Source organism: Cetorhinus maximus, chromosome 21, assembly GCF_964194155.1.
Source record: "Cetorhinus maximus chromosome 21, sCetMax3.hap1.1, whole genome shotgun sequence".
Classification (NCBI taxonomy): domain Eukaryota; kingdom Metazoa; phylum Chordata; class Chondrichthyes; order Lamniformes; family Cetorhinidae; genus Cetorhinus; species Cetorhinus maximus.
In genome coordinates, this window is record NC_135899.1 from 77,067,595 (window position 1) to 77,091,143 (window position 23,549).

At 45.0% G+C, this 23,549-nt stretch overlaps 1 long non-coding RNA gene across 1 annotated transcript in view; it reads left to right on the forward strand.

Moving 5' to 3' along the window:
* LOC144696021 (uncharacterized) overlaps positions 1 to 23,549 on the forward strand; it is a 157,833-nt gene that overhangs the window by 55,327 nt on the left and 78,957 nt on the right. The window lies entirely within an intron of this gene.

Here is a 23,549-nt window from a genome sequence, read left to right on the forward strand (position 1 = left end):
GGATCAGGGGCTCCATGGCGGCAGCCGTCCTACCAGTGTTGACCTCGGTGTGTTGGCATGCCGGCTCTATCACCTCAGCCTGAAAGCCGACGGACTCCCCCATCGTGCCTCGCAATCTGAGGAGTGCATTGGACATCCCTTCCTGATGTTCTCGTGCTTGCCTTTGCAGCTCCAGCAACTGTGACATGACCGAGTCCAGAGGCTCCTCATCTGACTTGGACTCAGCAAATTTCTGGCCTCCAGCAGTCCCCCGAGTGCCAGGGACCTGGGAAGTCCCTGCCACCTCCTGCTTTGGATCAGAGAGTGTGATGTGCTCACCAGATTATGATCCTGTGTCTATCTAAAGCTAGGTCCCACTGAGGTGTGTGTCTCTGCATTGGTGGAGGGTGTGGGTGAGCGCTGTGACCGAACTTTGATGAGGGTGCCTTCAGATTCCCCTTCGGAGGTTTCTTCGGGGCTTGATTGGAGGCCCTGGGTCATGGACTCTGTCGGCTGTTTGGCAGATGTGCCTACGAAAGCAAGGGGAGATAATAAGTGCATGGCATTGGCCTGTGAAAGAGGACACATCACGCATGGCATGGTTGTCTGATGGATGTTGCACTGCTGGATCCTCACTTGGTAGAGCAGCGCCGACCTCACCATGAGCACAGGACTGGTCCCGGTCATCGCCGGCCAGCTGGATGGCTCCGTTTTCAAAGTCTGTGAGGACCTTGATTTCGGGCATTCCGTCACTGGTCTGTGATCTCTCCCTCGTGTGTCAGCTTGTCCTGCATGGATAGAGATGGGGAGAGTGCATCGGGACGCCTGCTGGGCCAGGTGATAAATGTCCCTGGCCTGTGCAAGTGGTCAGTGGTCCCATGGACCGGGCTGAGGACAATGTTGGCGATTGAGAGAGTGAATGGTGATGTCCCTTGAACTGGCAGTGAGTGCGGGCCCTGTGGATGTGTGCTGAGTTTGTGAGTGTGTGAGTTGAGAGCGATGAAAAGAGTACCCTGGCGGAACGGAGATCATTCATCCTCTTGCAGCATTGGGTGGCTGTCCTCTTCTGAAGGGCGTTGGCGCTGACCACTGCTGCCACCGCCTCCCAAGCCAGCTTGGTCATGTTGCTGCCCATCCTGCGGCCAGAGTGGGGGTACAGGACATCCCGGCAGGCCTCCACGGCACCCAGCAGTCACTCGAGGGACCCGTCATTAAACCGGGGGGTTGCAGTCTTTTTTCCTTTGCTGACCATGTCTCCCAGACAGTGGTGATGGGCTGGTAACGATGAGCGGCGTGCTGGCGCCTGCCTTATAAACATGGCAGCCAGTGTGATGCAACGGTGGGGTGATGGCAGGAGGGTGAATGAAAACCCACCTGCCATGGAAACAGCATGTTTCCTGGGAATGCATAAATAACGTGGCGGGTTTGGGACGACGTGGCGTGAAAACCCGCAATCACCGTCAGTGGGTAGGACGCCATTTTGCCCGCCCGCTACCGCAATTAAGTGTAAATTTGGGAAAATTCCGCCCATAATGTGGGAAAATGTGAAAACGTAAAAAAGAAGTATATTATCTAAATGATGAGAGATTGCAGAGCACTGAGATGCAGAAGGATCTGGATGTCCTAGTGCATGAATCACAAAAGGCTAATATGCAGGTATAGCAAGTAATTAGAAAAGCTAATAGAATGTTATCGTTTATTGGGAGGGGAATTGAATACAAAAGTAGAGAGGTTATGCTTCAGTTATACAGGATATTGATGAGACCACATCTGGAGTACTGTGTACAGTGCAGTATTGGTCTCCTTATTTAAGGAAGGATGTAAATGTGTTGGAAGCAGATCAGAGAAGGTTTACTCGACTAATACCTGGAATGGACGGGTTGTCTTATGAGGAAAGGTTGGACAGACAAGGCCTGTATCTGCTGGAGTTTAGAAGAGTAAGAGGCAACTTGATTGAAACACATAAGATGCTAAGGGACCTTGACAGGGTGGATGTGGAAAGAATATTTCCTCTTGTGGGAGAATCTTGAACTAAGGATCACTGTTTTAAAATAATGAGTCACCCATTTAAGACAGAGATGAGGAGAAATTTTTTTCTCCCAGAGAACGGTGAGTCTTTGGAACCCTCGTCCTCAAAAGGCAGTGGAAGCAGAGATTTTTAAGGCAGCGTTAGATAGATTCTTGATAAGCAAGGGAGTGAAAGGTTATCGGGGGTAGGTGGGAATGTGGAGTTGAGGTTACAATCAGATCAGCCATGATCTTATTGAATGACAGAGCAGACTCGAGGGGCCTACTCCTACTCCTGCTCCTAATTGTTCTTATGGACTTTCGACAAGATTGTGATAGAAGATGGGAGGTAGGGACATAAAAATAATTAACAATAGAGCAAGGACAATTTATGTTTATACTGCAACTTTCATGTATTGAAGTGTCTAAGCTGCTCTATGGGAGGAGCAGTGGCCATTGACTGTAAATAACAGTTAAAAGGTAAGCTTTGAGGTTGCTCTGGAAAGTGGGGAAGAGGTGCAATAGACTTGAGGGATCCAGAGTTGCTAATTGTCTAGGATTGTCCTGGAACCTCCAAAATTAAAGATCAATCACCTGGACACTTTGTGAACAATCCATGAGAATAAACGTTCAAAAGAAATTATGCATTTTTGTTATTTTCTTTCAGCACTTTGGTTTATTAGCTGTAAAAATATTGGAGAAAGGAAAAAGGCTGTTTGAACGGATGGTTGGAGGTGGGAGGTCATGTGGTGCAAACTCTTGGAAAACATCCAAACAGAGTTGGCATCCCTAAACAGGAAGCAGCCTACAGCTTGGGATAACTAGGGTTAGAATGCTTTGCACGACATGAGTGGGACATATTGGAGCCAAGCTCTGACTCTGATGTGTTGGCTCTCTGACTTTGGCACCATTCCAAGATCTCTACTCTCCTCTTACTCTGCCCCCTTGCACATCCCCCACTCCCTCTGCCTCACCATTGGCAGCCACCCCTCAATCTAGGCCCTAAGCCCTTGAATTCCCTTATTAAATCTCTCTGCCTTAGGAGTCTCCTTGAAAACCTGCCTCTTTGACCTAGTTTTTAGTGACCTCTCATAATATCTCCTTCTCTGGCTCAGTGTCAGTATTTATCTGATAAGTCTTCTGTGAAGTGCCTTGGGCTGTTTTACTACACTACAGCCACTTAACACATGCTTTGGAGTTGAAAGGGTTAAACTCCTCATCTCACTTGCTCGATTCTGCATTCCCTGACATGCAATTGCTGCAGCGTCTATTGTATGGATGGATGCCTCAGGTAACGCAGGTTGGCACAAGAAGAGGAAGTTGGAAGGACGTGAGATTGGCAAGGAGAAGGAAAATTGCCCCTCCGCATTTGAAGTGGCAAAGAAAGACATATGTGATCTCACTTGCTTGACTGTTTGCCCCTGATTAATGATATCAAGGGGAGGCTTGTTCTGTGTGGTCATTGTGATAGTCCAGCTGAGGCTGAGAAATCGGCAATGTATCATTTCTCCCCAAGCTCATGACCTTATCCACAAAAAAAAAATAAAGGGAACTAAAAAGGATAGACATAATCCATTCCCCCCACACACACCACACACCCCGCCCCCCCCATCTACGCTTCAGTGTTAACGCACAGCCGCACATCTTACGAAATCTGGAAAGGGGCTTGGGCTGGAAGAGGCTGTCATGTGTCTGTGCTGCGCAGGTTCTAATCAAATTCATCAGGGCACTTTTATAAAATATACATGAGCAAAGCTTCGGCTCCATACACTTCCCAGGATGCTTCACGGCAAAGAGCAGCAGTCTTGTGGCATATAAAGCAGTGTGCTTCCCTTGCCCACCAAAATGCAATTGACGGCAGGTGTTGGGTCTGTCATGTTTGGGTAAACATTGTACAACAGGAGTTTTGGCATCTTCTTGTTTATTTTTTTTTAATGTGCGTCTCCCTTTTTTATGTGTGACGTGTGTGCTTTTATCTCTGTGTGTATATATATATATTTTATATATATATATATATATATATATAGTCCTTGTGAAAACCGCGTGGAGTAGCTGAGCGGCATGTGGTTTTTTTAAGGTAAGCTGTCACTTTCGGAGAAGAGAACAGAAGAAAAGGTCTTGGGCTTGCATGGTGAGTGACTCGATTGCGGGGTTTTTTTCTGTTTGTTTCTCTTATTGTGCGCATTTTCCTTTTGTTCCCTTTTTAATACTTCTTCTGCTTCTTCTTCGCTTTCCAAGTTTTGTAAACAAGTGCGCAGTGGGTTCGAGCTGATCTCCTGGCAAAGGAACAGTTAGAATTCTCGGGGAGAAGTGGCTGGGTTGCGGATCGCAGAGAATAAGCTGGCACTCAGTTGGCACTGTGCCAAGGGCTTGTATTGGGAGGGTTGCCAAGCTGGGTTGTCTACAGTGGAGGAAGCAAAGAGAGAACAGGGGAGGCGGGAATGTGGAAACTCAGTCAGCCAGTTGGCGTGCGCACACGCACACACACAGACACACACACTGACACAGACACACACACACACACACACACACACAGACACAAACACACACTGACACAGACGCACACAGACACAGACACAGACACACACACACACATTGACACAGACACACACACGCACACACAAACACACACATACACACAAACATAGACACACACAGACACAGACACACACACACACAGACACACACAGACACACACACACTGACACAGACACACTGACACAGACACACACACAGACACACACACAAACACACACACAGACACACACACACACACACACACACACAATTTAAATACTTTATTTGTCCTACACAAACCCCTGAATAAGAGAGAGAGAGAGAAGGAAGGAAAAAAAATTTGGACAGGGTCCTGTTGCACAGTCTCAAAGCTCTTTCGAAGAGCGGAGCCAAAAACAACAGTCATGGTCAGTCTCAGAATCTGTGGGCCTTGTGGATTGGTTAAGAATGGCAGAGACATTGCGGGTTCAAACTCATGCCGAAAATCTATCATCGTTTGCAGTGGGGCACAGTGGATGTAATTATATTTGCAACGATCATTTAGATTCTCTTGATTCTGTGTGCAGAAGGCAGGTAGGGTGGTTGGACAGTAAAAACCAGATTGATTGATACGAAATTGCACGTCAAACTGGCATTGAATGAATCTTAACCCTCCAGGCACTGTGCCAGTCCGTATGCCAGCTGGATAAAAGTTCCTGATTATTCAGCAAGGCAAGAGTTAATTTTTGTTGTGATGCTGCCCTCTGTTTCCCCACCCCATCCGCCCCCCCCCACCCCCACCCCACAAACAGTTTTAGACTCTAACATCTTAACTCAGTTTGATGGAGTTGCATTGCCAGTGGAATAATCCAGAACAATAGTGAGCTGGTTGTCAGTTGCACCCAACCCTAATTACTTTTTCTTCTTGCTTGCAACTGGGGTATGAAAGTGTTTCGTACCCGCTGTGTTGGATTGTGCGGTTTGCTCGAGTAGCAGATTGTTTTGGGTGCTGTGTGCCAACTAACAGCTTGGCATTGCTCAAAGACTTGAAATTCATTTGATGTAAGCTGGCATTCGTTACATGCCAGGAGGTGATTTATTTATTTATTCCCGCCCCAGGCCTGGCTTTCACTAGGAATCATGATGGAGGCGGTCACCTGACACATTTGCTAGGATATGGATACCCACCGATACTTCCCTCACCTCTGCAGATGACAGGTTTTCTGAAACTTGCTTTGAATGAAAGACCAGTCGCAAAGAGCACCTTTCGAATTACATTTTTTTTAGAGCCAAGAAGTTCTTTGTCCCTACCACGACTCATTGGACTGGGCAGTAATCTCATCTCTGCGTCAGAAGGTTGTGGTTCAAGACCCACTCCAGAGACTTCAGCACAAAACCCAATCTGATACTTCCAGTGCCAGTACTGAGGGAGTGCTGCACTGTCAGAAGCGCTATCTTTCAGTTGAGACATTAAACCTTGGTCCTGTCTGCTGTCTTATGTGGAAGTAAAAGATCAGACAGCAATATTCAAAGAAGAGCAGGGGAGTTCTTCCTGATGCCCTGCTCAATATTTATCCTTCAATAAACATCTAAATTCAGATGAGCTAGGCTTTGTCGAATTGTTTGTGGGAACTTGCTGTGTGCAAATTAGGTGCCACATTTCCGACATGACAACATTGACTACACTTCAGAAGTACTTCATTGGCTGTCGGCTGTTTTGAGATGTTCTGAGATTGTGAAAGGACCTGTTTAAATGCAAGTCTTCCTTTACACTTGCACAGTTACAGGATCTGTTTGCATGTAAGTGCGTGCATATGTAGCATTTTTGACTTTTCTCTGCCTCAGCTATTTGTATGGTTGAAGCAAAGGCGAATGCATTATTTAAAGGAAAAATTGATAACTATTTGAAGCAGAGGAAAATGCAGAGAGCAGTGCTGTGTGATAAGTTTTGGAATGAATTAGCAAAAGGCGCCAGCACAAATTTGATGGGCCAAATGGCCTCCATTGTGCTGTAAATATCTATGATTCTATAACTATATGTAACTTCCTGCACATTTCTACAATGCAAACCAGACACCGAAGACCTGATTTGAAAATAGAACTTCTCCGAACGATGTGAGTAGCCAAGCCATACAGACCCAGAAAGGTTTGAATTTGGCTCCTCTTCTAGTTAATTAATCTCAACAATTGCAGTGATACAATTGGCTTCAACGCTCCTCAGCTTGGATGGCTGAGTTCCCAATTGTGCTGATCAATTAGTGGACATTGCTGTTGGAGATTGAGTGACAATGGAGTTAGACATATGTCTTCTGATGCTGATCTTTTGTGCATGCCCCACTTATTTACACCACCATTTGTAGCTGTTTCCTCAGTTACCTACCACACTCTATGATTCCCTTCCTAAAGCCTTGCACCCTGCCACTTTTAAGATTCCCCTTAAAAGACTTTTGGTCATCGCTCATGATATTTTTTTTGGTCAGCATCCATTTTTGTCAGATTATGCCTCTGTGAAGGGCGTTTTTGTGACATTAATGTTAATGCAAGTTATTACTATGGTTTCTTTAAATGTGTCTGGAGATTGGATGAGGACCAGATCGTGTGTGTTTCTAGATCTGCTTCTGCAGAGTGGACACGTGGATGGTGCACTAGAAAGTTACTGGTGTCCTTGGTGTGGCTTATTTGAAGAATTCCCTATGGTGTTCCTTATTTGGAAAGCCTTTGACAAAGTCTTATGCGAAACTAAAGTCTCTGGAAACCCATGATCGGGGCTGGATAAAAAAAAAGTATAAAAAGTAGGAAATGGAGAGGGCTATTGAGATATCAAACTGGCAGTGGTGAGTGGGAAACTACAGGGATCAATGCTTAGTGATCTATGTGAATGAACTGGATGACAAATCCATTATAAATTTTCGAAATTAGCAGACAGTTCTAAAATAGAGTGCAGGTGGAAAGGAGAATGGAGGTAATAACTTGCAGACAGATAGAATTACATATATAAAGTCACATGATTTGGAGATGTCTCAAATCACTTCATAAAGAGTGAATTACATTTGAAAGGTATGGACTGTTGTGTAGGTAAAGACTTTCAGCTTTGCAGATAGGCATACAAATGATAAATGAAACTTAATGCTGACAAATGTGAAGTGCAGGAAGGAATCAGCGATATAGGTATACAATGAAGGTACTGGATATCACAAGGGAACAGTGATTTAGACTGGCGAGTGAGAGCAGACCCATCCTTTTTAATTTCTAGACAACTTGGAAAAGCAATCAAAGGTAGGAGAATATTGGCTTACAGAGATAAAACTGCAGAGTATATGCCTACAGAAGTAAAAAGATTAAGGTGTCATCATTGGCTCAGTTGGTAGCATTCTTCCTCCTGGGGTAGAAGATTGTTGATTCAAGTCCTACTCCAGAGAATGGAGTTTATAATCCAGACTCGACAAAGCTGCAGCACTGTTGGAGGTAGTGTCTTTTAGATGAGATGTTAAATTGAAGAGGGGGTGCAGATAAGAGCAAGACTGATCCTGAGTGTGAAGCAGATTTCCTCTAACAAGTAGCTTGATAACCAGACATCACAAATTTAAAATAATTGACAAAAGAACTAGAGGGAAAATTAAGAGAAATAATTTCATGCAAAGAGTTGTTAAGACCAGGAAAGCAATGCTGGAATGAGATTCCATAGGAACTTTCAAAAGGCAATTGGACATGTACTTGAAGGGGACTGATTTGTAGGGATAAGGGGAAAAAGCTGGGGACTGGAACTAAATTGGACAGTCCTTTTAAAGAGGAACTGGTACGATGGGAAGAAAGGCCTGCTTCTGTGCTGTAAACTCTATTCTAATATTCTGTGATTCTTGGATGAGCTGTGAGGTAAGTTTGAGCCTAGACATATATTGATTAATAGAGACCTAACTCAGGAAACATGAAATATTTAATGGCAAAGATGTAGTGAAGTTAGATTATTATTTCAAAGTAAATAAAACTGATGACATAAAGTTAAATTGGTGAGAAGTAAATTTACATCTTGGAAATTCGTTACTCAAGAGTGATTAACATATTGAATAATCCACCAGATAAATCAGTGGAATCTAAGATATTGAAGGAATTCAAGTCACAATTGGGTGCAAACCCAGATGCCCAGCCTTCTGCCGCTTGGGGTGATTTTAACTCCTGGTTAATCTCCTGCTCAAACCCAGTGGGTAGTGCTTGCTGGCTACAGGGGGAAGCAAGGTTTGGGCAGGAGGAGACTGTCACTGGAGACCCAAAGGAGCAGTCCCTAGCAGTCAGATAGGTTAAAGAAGGCTATTAATGGTCACAGAACCAAAGCAGGAAGGTGGATTTAAGATATAGATCAGTCAGCACATAGATTAGCAGAGTGTTTGCAGCACTGAAAAAGGCTCTTAAGTGTATATGTTAGTGTTTACGCTTCACAGGGGCCTCCTCCCATCCTACTTCATCTAACCCTATCAGCATAACCTTCTATTCCTTTCTCCCTCATGTGGTTATCTAACCTCCCCTTAGATACATCTATGCTATTCACCTCAACCATTCCATAAGGTAGAAACTTCCACATTCTCTGCATGGGTAAATAAGTTTTTCCCAAATTACCTAGTGATTTTATTGGTGACTACTTTATATATATATATATATATATATATATATGGCCCCTAGTTTTAGAAGCCCCACAAGCAGACACACGCTTCTCTATGTCTTTCCCAATTTTAAAGACTTCTATCAAATCTCCCTTCTAGAAAAAAAGAGCCTGTTCAATCTTTCTGGATAAGTTATAACCTCCCAGTTCTTGGATCATCCTTGTAATTTTTTTGCACCTTCTTGAGTATCTCTGTATCCATTTCATAATATGGAGATAGGGTCACAGGGTCATTTGAAACCTCAGGGGTAGTTGCCCTGCTCTTTTCCAAGTTACACCAGGCTCAGGGAAGGGTCTGATGCTCAGGATTAAGATCCATGGCAAACGGCGGTGGAACCAGTGAACCTTTGTTGGTGATGGCAGAAGAGCTGGAACCTCGAGGGACAACAGCTGCTTACAGGTGGAGGATCCTTCAGGAAGCGGACCTGTGTTTCCTTAAAGCAACAGGAAACCACCTCATGTATTCTTTCCCCTAGCCATATTGTTCATTGGTCATTGAAATTGAAAATGAGAGGCTGCTAAAAGCAACTGAAGAGGAAAATGCAAGACTCTAGTTTGGAGGAATGAGCAGAGGACTTGCCCTTGGGTGGATCACTACTACAATGCGGAAACCAGAACTATGCATGGCATTCCAAGTGTAGCCTAGCCAAGATTCTATACAAGTTTAACATAACTTCTCTGCTTTTCAATTCTGTTCCTCCAGATAATGAACCACAATGTTTGTTTTCATGATTTAACTGAGTGGTGGGACATGTTCGAGGGTCTAAATAACCTACCCCTGCTTCTTGGTTTGAGGAGGACATTGCAGGTGGGGAAAGCGGAAGTGCAGGGGAGGGTCAATGTTCACTTGTGGTCTCTTGTTCCTCCCGGCCTACACACAAACTTTGTTTGTATTGTTTACCTCTCCTGGTCCAGGATCTCTTGCTGTCAGATTATTCTTGGAGGGAGACCATAATGGATTGCCTACACAGGGTATAGGTTAGAATTATGGTTGGGCTCCATACACCTCATCGGAGCCCAATTTGCATATTCAAAGAAGGGTCCCTGCCACCTTTCACAGCTGCCCACTTGCCAGCTCCAAAATGAGGGTTAAGGCTGTAAGCAGTGTGGAAGAGGGTAAGTTACTGTGGCCATTTTAACTGCCTACTCGTACTGCCTCTGATGGACAGGAAGGGTCAAAATTGGCCCGGGTGTGCTGGAGCGCTAGAACAATGAACTTGATAGGCTGAGTGCCATCATCTCATACTTGCATTTTTTTCTTGTGAGTCACTGGTAGGTTTTCAATTTACTCATTTTCATTCTGGTCGGTTTCAACGGAGATGAAAATCGGGCCGATTCTATAATGGGTGACAGATTCACAGCACCAGTTTGCACTCAGTTTGCTCAGCAGAAAAGGTTAGACCATAGGGGTAATTCAATGGAAATAAAACATCTCAAATGGTACCGTGGGTGCTGGATCCCCCTGTAACTGTCACCTACTATGATATCAGAAATGGAGGTGGAACTGTTGGAAAATCTGGGTACCAGAACCAAATCTAATCAAAGGATAGAGATGCTGAAACTACTGACCTCTACAAATGCCTTGAAAATAATTAGGAACCACCACTGCATTCCCCCCCACCCCCCAACCTTCTTGTCTGAAGAAAAGCTGGTGTGAAAATATATTTAAACAACAAGGCAACTGTCAAGCATTAATTTGCATATCATTGCCAGTTATTTACATATCTGTTATAACACAGACACACCCGAGTCCAGATAAGCACATGCCGAATTTTACAAAAAAATTGGGTTGTGAGCTCCAAAAAAAATCTTCTGATTAAAAATGAAGATTTTGCACGCCTTTGTATCACAGTCGATTGAACCACTTATTCCAATGGTCCATTCCAAACTAAATGGAAATGCTGTGAATACAAATATATATTTGACACAAAACTCATTAACTCTCTAAAATGTCCTGATGAAATGTGGCAGTGGGCTGTAGCTGAGCACCAAGACCCAGGTAATTAGGGAATGCTTCGTGCTTAGATCAATGAGCAGGAAGAGATTTGGATCATTAGAATTCTATACGATAAGAATTAATTGGGAGACGTTTGGTCCTCTGGGACTCTGCAGAGTGGGAGTGAATGGGAAGTGATTTGATCCATTGTAATTCTCTACAGTGGGAATGGGTTGGGATTCTGCATATTGATATTAGTGAGCCAGTTGGGTTTTTTCAAAGCTCTGAGAGCTTCATGCTCACTTTTACAGAGACCAGGGGCTGAATTTTCAAATGGCCGTGGGAGTGAGACGAAGGCGGATGGGCCTGCAGTTTCCTGCCGCTGACTGGCACGCCACGTTCTCCCACTATGGTCCCGCATCCAGACCATTTTCATTCGGGGAAGTTCGGGGATGGGAGATGTGGTCAGCAGTTGATGGCTACCCGCTGCAAGTGGCAGGTAGCCCATTTGGCAAATTGAAAGGCCTATTAAGGCCACTCTCCACACAATGAGTGGAATTTTCCAGTTGGCATGCGGGCCCCACGCTGAGGCAGAGCTCCAACCAGCTAGGGAGCCCTTCACCCTGCGCCCTGCTATTGGACCACAGATTTGGAGTGACGGTGGCTTACTGGTAATGTCACTGGACTACTAATCCAAAGGCTAGGCAGGTTAATGCTTTGGGGAATAAAAACAGAAAATGCTGGAAAAAGTCAGCAGGTCTGGCAGCATCTGTGGAGAGAGAAACAGATAACTTTTTGAGTCTATATGACTTCTTCAGAGCTAAAGAGAAGTAGAAATGTGATGGATTTTATACTGTTTAAGAAGAGGTGGAGCAAAATAGAAGGTCAGGGATAGTTGGGAGTTCAGGAGAAATTGACAAAGATGTCATGGACACACAAGACAGTTAATGGTAGTGTTAAAGACTAAAGAAATATGTCATGGACACAAGACAGTTAATGGCAGTGGTAAAGACTAAAGAAATATGTCATGGACACAAGACAGTTAATGGCAGTGTTAAAGACTAAAGAAAGTGCTGAGAGTGGCATTAAGGTAGCGGCACTGATTGGCTGGCTTGCCAAAAATCCTGTCATGCGTCAGATGCTGATGTGATGTTGGGTTGGCACCTGAAAATTCACCCGATGTTGCAGTCCCGACCCCAGAACAAAAATTCAGCCCCAGCTTTCTTTTCCCTCCGAGATTAAAAAAAAAGAATTTCAAATTCTCAAACTGCCACAGTGGGATTAGAACTCATTTCTCTGGATTGTGAGTCGAGTAACTTCTCTGCTACATCACCATGCACTGCAGTGAAGGATATTAATGTTGGTGAATTTAACAATTCTCTACTCTGGTGTTTTTATGAATGCATGGACCCCATAACAAGACTGCTTTTGTAGGCAATATATTAAAGGAATGTAGAAATTCTGGGCGAATTTCACTAAACCAGCTGTCCACACATTCCTGGATGTCTTGTGTTTTCTAATCTAATTGGCCGATGGAACATAGCTACAGGAGGAGGCCATTCAGCCCTTCGAGCCTGTTCCAGATTCAGTTAGATCATGGTTGATCTGTATATTAACTCAATTTACCCACCTTGGTTCTGTAACCCTTAATACCCTTACCTAACAAAAATTCACCAATCTCACTTTTGAAATTTCCAATTGCCCCCCCCCCACCCCCCCCGGCCTCAACAGCTTTTTAGGGAGAGGGAGAATTCCAGATTCCCACTACTCTTTGTGTGAGAAGTGCTTCCTGACATCACTAAATCGCCTACCTCCAATTTTAAGGTCACGTCCCTTGTTCTGGACACTTCAGCCAGAGGAAATGGTTCCTCTCTATCTACCCCATCATCTCTGTTAACTATCTTTAAACACCCTCACTGGATTGTCCTTTAATCTTCTTTACTCAAGGGATGCAAGCATTGCCTATGCAACCTGCCCTTATAATTGAACCATTTTTAGTCCAAGTTTCATTCTGGTGAAAAGAAAACAGAAAATGCTGGAAAAACTGGTTTTTAGCTGTGGAGAAGGATCATACAGATTCGAAATGTTAACTCTGTTTCTCTCTCCACAGATACTGTCAGACCTGCTGAGTTTTTCTGGCATTTTCTGTTTTTATTTCAGATTTCCAGCATCCGCAGTATTTTGCTTTCACTCTGGTGCATCTGCGCTGCATCCCCTCCAAGGGTAATATGTCCTTCCTGATTTGCAGTGCCCAGAACTGAACGCAGTATTCTAAATGGGGGCCAATCAGAGTTTATATAACCGTAATTGTAGGTGAGATTGGCTGCCAGAAATATGCGCACACAACAGCATTGGCATGGAGCCCCCCTACGCCCCCTAGACCAGGTGCAGCGCAGTTTACAGGCTCATTCGATCTCCCTCAACTCCACTCCCTCCATACAATTTAATCCCAACCTTTAGCTGACTGTATGGCAAAACAACATGGTGAGGTTTCTGTGTCCCGCAGCAGTTACCCTTGTACAATGAGTGAATGTGTCGATTGGAGCTGAATTCTGAGCAGCTTTTGTGCTGAATGACTGTTCCCACTAATGGCCGGACTCATTTGAAGTAAATGAAGCATTAAAGGACTTTGCTGGTGAGATTTTTTTTTTAACAGTGCAAAGCTTTGAAAGGGTTACCCGAATTTAATCTCCTCGTTGACCTGTCAACCTTCCCCTTATCCTGATCACAGAAGATGGAGCCACATTCAGTAATCCGCCCTTGTATCTTTCAATTTGTGAGATGCGCGGATTTATCGTCCCACTGATGGTCACATATAAGCTAAAACATTCGACTGATCTCCAGCTAAGCCTGCCTGAAATTAGACCGACATCTGCCTGGAATCCATTCTCCAACAGTGGGTTCTTAATATGTCCTCAAGCGCCCGAATTGCACAGAGGATTTGTCGGGGCTTGCTCTGTCCCACCACAGAAAAATTGCTCACATGTATCATTATCATACACATTATCTGGACTGGAGATTGTCATTCTCCAGTTCTGACCAAAGGCCAGTGATCTCAGATGTTACTCTGTTCCTCTCTGAATAACGCTGCTTGACCAGCTGAGTGTTTCCAGCACTTTCTGTTTTTATTTCAGATTTCCAGCATCTGCTGTACTTTGCTTTTGCTTTAGATTTGAGTTGTTCCCTTGACCAGCACTGACACCCTCCCCCCAACCCACCCCTCCACCCTCCCCCCACCCCACCCCTCCACCCTCCCCCTCACCCTTCCCCACACCACTCACCTCTCCACTCTCCCCCTCACATCTCCATCTTCCCCCACACCTTCATCCTCCCCATCCCTCCATCCTCCCCCACCCCCCCATCCTCCTCCACCTCTCTATCCTCCCCCCACCCCTCCAATCTTCCCCATCCCTTCATCCTCCCCCACCCCCCATCCTCCCCCACCTCTCTATCCTCCCCCCACCCCTCCAACCTCCCCCACTCCTCAATCCTCCCCCACCCCCCCATCCTCCCCCACCCCTACACCCTCCCCCCACCCCACCCCTCCACCCTCCCCCTCACCCCTCCCCACACCACTCCATCCCCCCTCATCTCTCCACTCTCCCCCTCACATCTCCATCTTCCCCCACACCTTCATCCTCCCCATCCCTCCATCCTCCCCCACCCCCCCATCCTCCTCCACCTCTCTATCCTCCCCCCACCCCTCCAACCTTCCCCATCCCTTCATCCTCCCCCACCCCCCATCCTCCCCCACCTCTCTATCCTCCCCCCACCCCTCCAACCTCCCCCACTCCTCAATCCTCCCCCACCCCCCATCCTCCCCCACCCCTCCAACCTCCCCCACTCCTCAATCCTCCCCCTCTTCTCAATCGTCCCCCACCCCCTCCAACCTCCCCCACCCCTCCAACCTTCCCCATCCCTTCATCCTCCCCCACCCCCCCAACCTCCCCCACCCCTCTAACCTTCCCCCACCCCTCCAACCTCCCCCACTCCTCAATCCTCCCCCTCTCCTCAATCCTCCCCCACCCCTCCTTCCTCCTCTACCCCGCACCCTCAGCTCAATGAACAGGTTCACCGAAAGAGGGGACCCCCACCAACACCAATGTGTCAGCTGATATTGTGGCATCACAGATAATGTTATGGTCTATTCCCCCCCTCCCACCCACGTCTCCCCCTGCGTGAAACCTTTGATGTGAAGTCACTGCTTTCAATTTTTTTTTTGAAAAGGCTGAATTAATAAAAGAAAAAGAGATCAAAGCAAGTGCTGGAAATGTGAAATGCAAAGAGTAAATGTTGGAAATAAACAACGGGTCAGTCAGCACCTGAACGAGAAAAGACAGATATATAAAATATATCCATTATAACTGAAGACTAAGAGGCAGCATTGTTAGTTTATGAATATGAAAATTGGAAGTGTTTTAAGTGGGCAATTTAACCTTTTGATGTGCAAATCTGTAAATCTGCTGTGTGTGTGTTTTCGCTCTCTCTCTCCCTCTCTCTGATTAGCGAAGATGATTAAATCCATCGCGTCCTTCATCACACTATTTCAGTTTGCTTGTGGTGTCTGATGGACATCGTGTGCGGACTGAATATGTTAATCCTCAAGCCGCTGTTCGCTATCCTAGTGTCAGGATACAGGACAAGTGGGCAAGAGGGTTGGGGGAGGAGGAGCTGAAACATTTGGGACTCAGAGCAGGGGATGGCATCTGCTCATTTTAATAACCAGCAAACTGATTTTCAATTTCTGTAGTTACAAAAAAAATATATATATTAGGGGGATACGTGTTCTTTCTAAGCTGTGCCGGTGCAAGGCCACGCAATAATCCGTACCGTCCTGTGCAAAATAAATAGGCCGAGCACAACAAAGAGAAAAAAATAGAGGGAATATTATTCTCGATGCACAGTGACCCACTTCACTGTCACATATGCAGCAGTTGTGTCTGTGTCTGTGTGTAAACATTTGTCCAGATGAGTATGAGTGAAGGTGAATGAATGTATATGTGCACCCCGAGTGTGTGTGTGTGTGTTTTATTATCAAAAATGTCACAGTTTTGGACGTAGTAAAAAGTAGCCTCATTTTTGAGGAGGAAGATTGGAAATTTATAAAAAGCAATAAGTGCTTTAAAAAAAAATACACGATCTATTCCACCCTACCACCACCTCCCCACCCCCAACCGTCCGTGATTTGCGATGTGGAGACGTTAGTAATTAAGGCTTTCAAATTAATTTTTCAGTTTAGAGAGCAATGCCAGCCCAGAGATCCTGTCCTTATCCTGCTCCCTCTCCTGTCTGGTACTGGAGTCAGGCAGAAGCTGGGAACCTCCAGGAGAAGGTGTTGCATCAAGTACAGGTTTGGGTTGAAAAGGTTGTAACAAAGGAGGGCAGTGCTCTTTTTTTCAAACAACAAACTGGGATAACGGGTATGGAGCATTAATGACAGTCCTGTTGATTGATTATAACGTAGGGGTAATCCATCAATGACAAGAGAGCGAGGTACCAAACCAATATATGTCACCCCGTCTCTCACTGAATTTCCAGCAAGATAACTCCCAGTCCAGGCTCATAATGCGAATGTACTGAAATGAATTCAGGTGGATAATTTATTTTAATCTATTTTATTTTTGGATTAGTTTTCCTGTTAGGTAAACTGCCTTAATAAAATAGTGAGAAAGTGGCTTTGTGTTACACAGTGCACTGAGGTAGTTGAGCTTCCCTGCAACTGAAAGGGTGACTGCTTGGGGGGTTGGGGGGGGGGGTGGGGGTAGATGTTGACTTTGTACAATAATGTAAAATGGGTAATAGCATTTGGCAGCATGCTTTACATCTCTCCAGATTCATATTTCTATTGAATTCATTGACAATGGGGAGAGGTGGGGAGTAGCAAACTGACTATCACCTGTTTTACACTATTGCCCAATGTAAAATCTACCCTGGTACTTCCTGTTGCAGAAGGGGAAGAATAATTTTTCTCAATTTTTATAATTTTATACATTATCTTGGTAATCCCCGTCCATATTTTCCGTTGAGTTGTCGAATGACGCTGTTTAATCACCGATGGAGACTGATGTTACTGGGAATGATGTCTTGGATGAGTTGGATTACATTCAGTGATATATGAAATCAAAGGGCTTTGAGCACTGGGCTCTGTAGCTCCCAAATATCCCAATACCATCCACACTGCTTAAAATTATCCCGCCAAAATAATCAGACAAAGGCCTTTTATTTTTCCTCCCTGATACGAGCCACAATCTGGGTCCCCATTCCTGAGCCATGGGGCTATTCCTCTGCCAAAAGTGTAAGTAGGCTATTCAACTGTGGAGGGCACTGCAATTTAGCCTATTCTACTCCTATCCAAACCCCTCCTAATGTGATAATTACCAAATAATCTTTTTCTAGCGATGTTGGTTGGAGGATGAATGTTGCCTACAGCGCCAGGGAGAATGCCCCAGTTCTTCTTCAGAGTAGCGCTATGGGATCTGTTACATTTACTCAAGGCCTCAGTTTAACATTGCATCTGAAAGATAACACCACCTGACAGTGCAGCACTCCCTCATTACTGCACTGGGAATGGCAGCCTAGGTTTTTCTGCTCAAGTCTCTGGAGAGGAGCTTGAACTACAGCCTCCTGACTTAAAGGCGAGAGTCTGTACCCACTGAGCCACAGTGGAACTGACCAGTATCAAACAGTGGACAATTGGTTCTCACATTTCACCCTCTCCCTTCATTATATTCTGTCATGTCCTGTCACCTCTTCTTTTGCTGTGGTATGAAATTATTCAGTCGGACCTGATTTATCTCACTGGAATTCCCAATGTCAGGCCCTTCCACCTGGTTTGTGATGAGATGTATTAGTTCCTGGGCAGCCAGTATTGCTGGTGATGCCATAAGGCATATAATGTCCTACTGTGTCCACAGCCAGTTGGGGGAAAGTGTCTGATTAGCAGCTGAAGCTTTCCAAACGTGCTTGCCTGTCAACTATTTTCTACCTTTGTGCAATGATATAGCAATTGTGAAATCAGGAGTTCGGCCATGTTCTGTGCGAGGTTCTGAGTGTGATGTTTCATCTTGATAGGCAGCATGGCTTTACTCTGTTTGGAAGGGTCGCCTGTTATTAATTGCATAAGAACTTCAAGCCCTCACAGTGAACATTTAAAAACAACCTTGAGTGTCTGAATGGCTCACTGGTTATATGCACGGCCTCGTCTAATGCTGCGAATCAGGAGAGACCCAGATCTGATCCTGGATTTGGGCTATTGCAGGAGGTAGGAGGCTACAGAGGGGCTCTGTAACTCTGATCAGGGATGGAAATACCAGCTGGGGTTCATGTTCCTGTGCACTACCCAGCAAACCTTGCTCTGTGTGCACATGCCTATGTTTATGTGTGTTGTGTCCATATGATTGCATCTGTTGTATATGTGTGTGAGTATGTGTGTGTGATGTACATTTGTGTTTGCCTTTTTTAGTTTATTCTTGTGATGTGGGCTTCACTGGAAAGGCCAGTGTTCATTACAAATCCCACTTGTCCTTGAGAAGGTGGCGGTGAGTGGCCTTGAACTGCTGCACACACTGTGGTGATGGTACATTAGCAGTGCTGTCAGGGAGGGAGTTGTAGGATTTTGACCAGCAATGATGAAGGAACAGTAATATGTTTCCAAGCCAGGATGGTTTGTGGTTCGGAGGGAAACTTGCAGGTGGTGGCATCCCATGCACCTGCTGCTAGGTGGTAGAAGTTATGGATATGGGAGCTGCCTTTGTAGAAGCCTTGGTGAGTTGTTGCAGAGCATCTTGTAGATGATACACACTGCCACCGCTATGCACTGGTGATGGAGGGAATGAATGTTTAAGATCAAATGTTAATCAACCAGTCTGCATTGTCCTGGGTAGTGTCAAGCTTCTTGAATGTTTTTGGAGCTGCTCTCATCCAGGCAATTGCAGCGTATTCCATCACACTGCTGTCTTGTAGATGGTGAAAAGACTTTGGAGAATCAGGAGATGATCTAAGCAGAATACCCATCCTTGACCTGCTCCTAAAGCCATAGTGTTTACGTGGCAGGTCCAGTTAAGATTATGGATCCCCAGGATGTTGATGGTGGGGATTCAGCAATGGTAATTCTGTTGATTGTCAAGGGGATGTGGTTACACCCTCCCTTGTTGGAAGGGTCATTGTCTGCCATTTGCATGAATGTTACTTGCCACTCATCAGCCCAAGCCTGAATGTTGTCCTGCTGTTGCTGTATGTGGGCACGGACTGCTTCACTACCTGAGGAGTTGCAAATGGAACTGAACATTGTGCAATCATTCAGTGAACACCCCGACTTCGGACCTTATGATGGGGGAAGTCTTTGATGAAGTGGTTGAAGGTGGTTGAGCCTAGAACACTGCCTTGAGGACTGCCTGCAACAATGTCCTTGGGCTGAGATAATGGACCTCCAGCAACTACAATCAGCATCCTTTGTGCTGGATATGTCTCCAATCAGGGGAGACTTTTACCCCTGATTCACATCAACTTCAATTTTATAGGGCTCCTTGATGTTACACTTGATCAAATGCTGTCTTGATATCAAGGGCAATCACTTTCACTTCATCTCTGGAACTCAGCATTTTTGTCCACTTTTGGATCACGGCTGTAATGCGGTCTGGAGCTAAGTGGCCCTGGTGGAATGCAAATTGGTCAACAGTGAGTAGGTTTTTGATGAGTAAGTCCTTCCTAATAGCACCGTTGATGACACTTCCCATCACTTTGCTGATAATTGAGGCTAGACTGATAGAGCGGCAACTGGCTGGATTGGATTTTTCCTGCTTTTTGTAGACAGGACATACCTGGGCAATTTTCCACATTATTGTCTAGATGCCGGTATTGTAGCTTTACTGGAAATACTTGGCTAGAGCCACATTTACTTCTGGAGCACAGGTCTTATGTGCTACAAGTGGGATGTTGTCAGGGCCCAAGCCTTCGCTGTGTACACTTCACTTAGCCGTTACTTGATATTATATGGAGTGAATCGAAGTGGTGAAGATTAACATCTGTAACGGTGGGAATCTGAGATGGTCAGGAGGAGGCTGAAATGGATCATCTGCTCAGCACTTTTGTCTGAGGATGGTTGCAAACGCTTCAGCCATGTCTTTTGCACTCATGTACTGGGCTCCTCTGTCATTGAGGTTGGGAATGTTGATGAGCCATCCTCCTCTTCTTAGTTGTTTAATTATCCACCACTATTTAGGACTGGGTGTGACAGGACTGCAGAGCTTTGATCTGCTTCGTAGGTTGTGGAGTTGCTTAGCCCTATTTATAGCACACTACTTATACTGTTTAACATGTAGTCCTATGTTGTAGATTCACTAGTTGGCACCTTGCTTTTAGGTATTGCTGGTGCTGCTCCTGGCATGTTCTTCTAAACTCCTCATTAAACCAGGCTTGGTCCTCTGGCTTGATGGTAATAGTGGAATAGGGGATATGCATGGCCTTGTGTTACAGTTATTGTGATACACAACTCTGCTACTGCTGATCACCCATACCACCTTACCAATGCCCAGTTTTGAGCTGATAGATCTGTTTTGATCCATCCCATTTAACCTGATGGTGGTGCCCTATGAAGGGTGTCCTATGTTAATCACTTGGACAAGTCTGGATTAATGAAGGATAGCCGGCTCAGATTTGTTAAAGACATATATTAAAGTAGTATAATTAACTTGATTGAGATTTTTAATTAGGTAACAGAAAGGGTTAATAAGGGTAATGTGGTTAATGTTGTGTATATGGACTTCCAAAAGGTGTAGAGGATTGGTTAATGGATAGAAAGCAAGAGAGTGGGCATAAATGGGGCTTTTTCAAGTTGGCAGGCAGTGAATAGTGGAGTGCCGCAAGGGTCAGTTTTGGAGTGTCAGCTATTTACAATTTATGTTAATGACTTAGATGAAGAGACAGAGAGTAATGTATCTAAATTTGCTGATAATACCAAGCTAGATGGAAATGTGAGCTGTGGGAAAGTCACAGAGAGGCTGCAAACAGATAGAGACAGGTTAAGCGAGTGGGCAATAAGATGGCAGATGGAGTATAATGTAATGAAATGTGAAGTTATTCACTTTGGCCGTGAGAATAGAAAAGCAGAATATTTTTTAAAAGGTGTTAAACTTTTAAGTGTTGATGTTCAGAGACTTGGGTGTGCTTGTACAAACATTGTAGAAAGTTAGCATACAGGTATAAAAAGCAAGTAGGAAGGCAAATGGCATGTTGGCCTTTATTGCAAAGGAATTGGAGTACAGGGATAAATAATTGTTACAATTGTGTAGGGTTTTGGTGTCTGGAATCTGGAAACATCTGGAATATTGTGTGCAGTTTTGGTCTCCACATTTAAGAACAAATATACTTGCATTGGAGGCAGTACAGTGAAGGTTCACTAAATCGGTCACTGGGATGAGGGGGCTATCCTATGATGAGAGGCTGAGTCAATTGGGCTTATATTCTCTGGAGTTTAGAAGAATGAGAGGCAATCTGAAAATTTGAAGGGGCTTGATAGGGTAAACCCTGAGAGATTGTTTCTGCTGGTCGGGGAATCTAAAACGGGGGCACAGGATAAGGGGCCGATCATTTAGGACTGAGATGAGGAGAAATTACTTCACTCAAAGGATGGTGAATCTTTGGAGTTGTCTACCTCAGAGGGCTGTGGATGTTCCATCATTGAATACATTTAAGGCTGGAGTAGACAGATTTTTGGTCTCTTAGGGAATTAAAGGATATGGGGAGCGGGCGGGAAAATGGAGTTGAAGCCCAAGATCAGCCATGGTCATATTAAGGGGCGGAGTGGGCTTGACGGGCCATATAATCTACTCCTGCTCCTGTTTCTTGTGTTCCTGTATTGATAAAGTACCACATAACAGGCTTATCAGCAAAACCCATGGAATAAAAGGGACAGTGGCAGCATGGATATGAAGTTGGCTGGGTGACAGGACGTAGAGAGTAAAGGTAAATAGCTGTTTTTCAGACGAGAGGAAAGTATACAGTGGCGTTTTCCTGGGGTTGGTAAGAGGATGACTGCTTTTCTCGATTTACATTGATGACCAGGACTGGGTGTACAGGGCACGATTTCAAAATTTGCAAATGACACAAAACTGAGAAATATTGCGAACTGTGAGGAGGATAGTGATAGACTTCAAGAGGTCATAGACCAGCTGGTGGAATGAGTGGATGGATGGCAAATGATATTTAATGCAGAGAAGTGTGAAGTGATACATTTTGATAGGAGGAATGAGAAGAGGCAATATTAAAAAAAAGGGTGCAATTCTAAAGGGATTGCAGGGACAGAGAGACTTGGGTATATGCCTTTTGAGTATACCAATAAAAGAAACTAATTAACTAATAAACGCATTAACTAATGAACTGCTCAGTTCATAGCACCCTCACCTTTGAATCAGAGGGTTGTGGGTTCATGTCCCACTCCCGGAAACCAAGAACTGTGATTGTACTCGAAAGAGTTGCAATCTGTGACTGTTGATAACTCGAAAGAGTTTAAAGGGGCACTGTTAAAAAAACTTTAAAGGAAACTTAATGAGTTAAATTAAAATAACACTTTGGGGGTGATAATGCACTCCAGCCCCTGCAGTGCCCACTGGTCGTGGAAGACCTCAAGTGTATTGGTGGGCACCATGTACTCCTTCTCCAGGAGCACCCAGATGTGAACGTAGTCTCAGAAGAGAGGCAGACAGTAAGGCCTAATGACCCCCTCAACTGCCTGCTGTCTGAACCTGTTAATGGCAATCTTGGCCAGGCCCAGGAGCAGGCTAACGAGGAGGTCCTCTGCTCTGCCTGCACTGGATGGCCAAACATCAGGAGCGTGGAGCTGAAGTGCAAACAAAACTTGAAAAGCAGCCCCTTCGAATAGTGGAACAGGAACTGCAACCTCAGACAACATATCTAAACTTGGAACATGGACTCCTCAAGGACGCAGAAATTATAGGTAGCTGGGGAGTCCATCAGCCACCTTAAAGCTTTTGTTGCATGGGACTGCTGCATGCAACACCCTCCACACCAAATCCCTGACAGAAAAGGGAAGGACTCCCACGTAGAAGGGATTTTGTCTCCATAAGGACTCCAATGTTGCCATGGTCAGATTCATCAGTGACAGGTAGATTGGTGAGGGCGATTTTAAGTAGGATTTGCCTTTGTGTTGGTTCTCTCACCATCTGCCAGAGGCCCACTCTGGCAAATATGGCCTTCAGGACTCAGCCAGCTCGTTCAGTAGTGGTGCTATCGAGCCACTCTTGGCGATTGGCACTAAAGTCCCCCATCCAGAGTTCACTCTGTGCCCCTACTAACCTTAACGCTCCTTGTAAGTGGTGTTCAACAAGGAGGAGTACTGATTCATCGGCTGAAGGTGGGGAAAAGATGGTAATCAGCAGGAGGTTTCCTTGCCTATGTTTGACCTGATGCCTTGAGTTTTCATGGGATTCCCTGTCACTATTGGGGACTCCAGGGCCAGTC